Source organism: Citrus sinensis, chromosome 3 (genome assembly GCF_022201045.2).
Source record: "Citrus sinensis cultivar Valencia sweet orange chromosome 3, DVS_A1.0, whole genome shotgun sequence".
NCBI classification, from domain to species: domain Eukaryota; kingdom Viridiplantae; phylum Streptophyta; class Magnoliopsida; order Sapindales; family Rutaceae; genus Citrus; species Citrus sinensis.
Genome location: NC_068558.1, coordinates 23,984,343 through 23,987,319, shown reverse-complemented (window position 1 = coordinate 23,987,319; position 2,977 = coordinate 23,984,343). Strand labels below are relative to the sequence as shown.

The window sequence follows — 2,977 nt, the reverse complement described above, 5'->3', positions numbered from 1 at the left end:
GCTGAGCCATGTATATACTCATAACACTTAACGGCAAGTGCTATGTTTGGCATTGTCAGTATCATTGCATACATGAGGCAGCCTACTGCATTTGAATTCCTAACATACTGTTGAGTGTTAGAAAATGTATATTTATAAAGGAGAAAATCGTCATTTTACACTACAAGTTTTACTAACACCTTTACTTTTATGAATTTAACATTCTTTTGATTTAATTCCATGTGTTTTATTTTAATTAAGTATTTTATGTATTTTAGGGGCATCATAGTCATTTCACAATAAACGAGAGATCATATGGCAAAATGGACATCACTTTTGAACTCAGGACGGTCGAAAACCTTAGGAAGAGCATAAAAGGAAAAATGGCGTTGTTCACATGTACGGTACTATTCACGTGTACGGTACTGTATACGTTACTGTTCACGACACTGTTCACATAGACGGACAATGACCGATGATGTGGCATTGATTGATGAGGTGTCACGATCTTGTTGGACTAAAATTCTTATGTACTGTTGATGGTGACGTGGCAGCATATCAGTGGACCAAAAATCTCGCGTACGGTACATGCATCACACAGGATTATTTTCAACCAAACCGCGTTACTGTTCAACTCGGGTCAAACCGTGTTACTGTTCATCCACATGGTCAAACTGCATACTGTTGACTGATGATGTGGCGCAATCCTGAGCGTCCAAACTATTTTTAATCCGATAGCCATGACTTACTCCATGTATCTATAAAAAGAGGGTCTCTCCTCCCTAATTTGATAGCTCTGAATCTATTTTTGGACTCCATTTTCTGTAATTTCTTCTCTATCTTGTATTTTCTACGTATTTTAATAAATTTTCATTTTGCCCCTAGTTCAATTATGAGTGACTAATTTTCTTTCAAGCTTGGTTGGAGGTAAAGTTTCAACATGTGTCATGGATTTTATTTGGTAAATTTATTTTCTCTTCCCCTCTAATTTTTGTGGATGTTTTGACTTCTCATCGACAAATAATACTAATCTTGTCTAGTACCGCCTTGGTTTCACCGGCCCTCTAGTACAAGATTATTATTATTTGGCACGATAAGCCCTTAGCACCATATTAATTAGAGCGTGGTTCATGAGGTGTGGATTCCCCCCTCATGATTTAATTGGCATTAATAAGGATTATTTAGCCCATGATGCATGTTGATACGGATCCAGATACCCAAGTACGTCATTTTAATATAATTCTCTTCAATTTATTCTCGCCATTTCAATACCAATTTTAGATTTTATTCTCGCCATTTTAATTTAAGTTTTAGCATATTCCAAATCATTTCCACCACAAATTCAATCACCCATTTACAAAATTAATTCTACACAATTAAAATCCACCTCCTCATGAGATCAACACTCATCACCATTTATTTATACTACAATAGATTCGTGCGCTTGCGAGTACATTAAAATTTGCACAACAAGTTTTTGGTGCCGTTACCAGGGAGGTAAGTAATTTTAATTCGTAAAATTAATTTTTGTGAATAATTTCTTTTATTTGTTTTCTTGTATTTTTTTTATTATTAAAAAAAAGAAAAAGAAAAAAAAGTGAATCTACATTTAAATGTTAGTATTTCTTTTCTTTTTCTTTTCTTTAAAATTCTGTAATTTAATTTTCAATTTATTTTTCTTTGTAATTTTTTTTGTTTATCTTATTAATTAATTTTTAGTTAATTTATTTTCACGTATTTTTTTTGTGTGTTTTTATAGTAAGGTTGCAATAGCGCAATAAGGTTAGTATCGTAATTTCTCCCTCTTCTTTATTTTTATTTGTTTTGTTCCCATCTTTAATTTTATTTTGTTTGTTTTGCACGCATGGTCGTAGGTCATTATTACCTAATTTTGAACCTATAGACCTTGAACTTGAGAAAACATTTCGCACACACAAACAAGTTAAAAATAAAATGGATTTGTAACTACAGGAGAGGCCATTTAAGGACTACTTCAGTCCCTTAGCTAATTTGAGCACATTATACATAAGATACCCAAATGTAGCTGCTAGGAGTTTTGAACTAAAACCTAGTGTGCTAAATTGTCTCCCCACATTTTATGGCTTAGAAAATGAGGACCCATATAATCATTTGAATGATTTTCATGCTATTTGTCAAACATTTAAATATGAGAATTTTTCAGATGATGATGTTAAACTTAGATTATTCCCATTTTCTTTAAATGATAGAGCTCGTTCATGACTTATTACATTGCCTGCTAATAGCATTTCATCACGGGAACAAATGGTAACTAAATTTTTGAATAAATATTTCCCAGTACATAAAACCAATGTTATTCGCAGGGAAATCTCGGAGTTTACCCAGAGAGAGGACGAGCAGTTTTTCGAAACATGGGAGCGATTCAATGGGCTACTCTTGAAGTGTCCACATCATGGGTACGAGAAATGACACCAATGCCAATACTTTTTGGAGAGATTACTACCGAATGTGCAAGAATGGCTAATGGCAACAAGTGGAGGAGAGCTAATGTCAAAAAGTGCATCAGAGATTTGGGAATTCCTCCAACGACAAGCGGATAATTCCCAACAACGGAGTCGATCACTCAGGAATACTAGAAGAATTAAGGGAGTAAATGAGGTTCAAATTGGCGAGTCAACTTCGGGAATCAAAGAAGTCAAGGAGATGGTTGAAGGTCTTGCTCGACAAATAGCATCATTATCGACTGCTAAATCAACAGAGCCACATGACCATGACTCATACTCAGATCAAGCCAATGCCATAGGTGTAATGAGAAAACCATCGAATTACAACCCATACTCCAACACATATAACCCTGGATGGAGAGACCACCCTAATTTTTCATGGTCTCAAGGATTCCAACAGAATGGACCAGCAGTTCCAGCTCCACCAATTTCTCAAATTCCTCAAGCCTCTCAGCCACCATTTAGACCATACAATCAGAACCAGAATTACTCTCAACCCAGACCATGGGAGGATG

General features: G+C 35.1%; 1 non-coding gene across 1 annotated transcript; it reads right to left on the bottom strand.

Moving 5' to 3' along the window:
• Positions 1-2,313: 2,313 nt before the first annotated feature.
• Positions 2,314-2,417, bottom strand: LOC127901687 (small nucleolar RNA R71). The gene has a single exon (XR_008053931.1). It is a non-coding gene; the product is annotated as a small nucleolar RNA R71 (small nucleolar RNA).
• Positions 2,418-2,977: the final 560 nt, after the last annotated feature.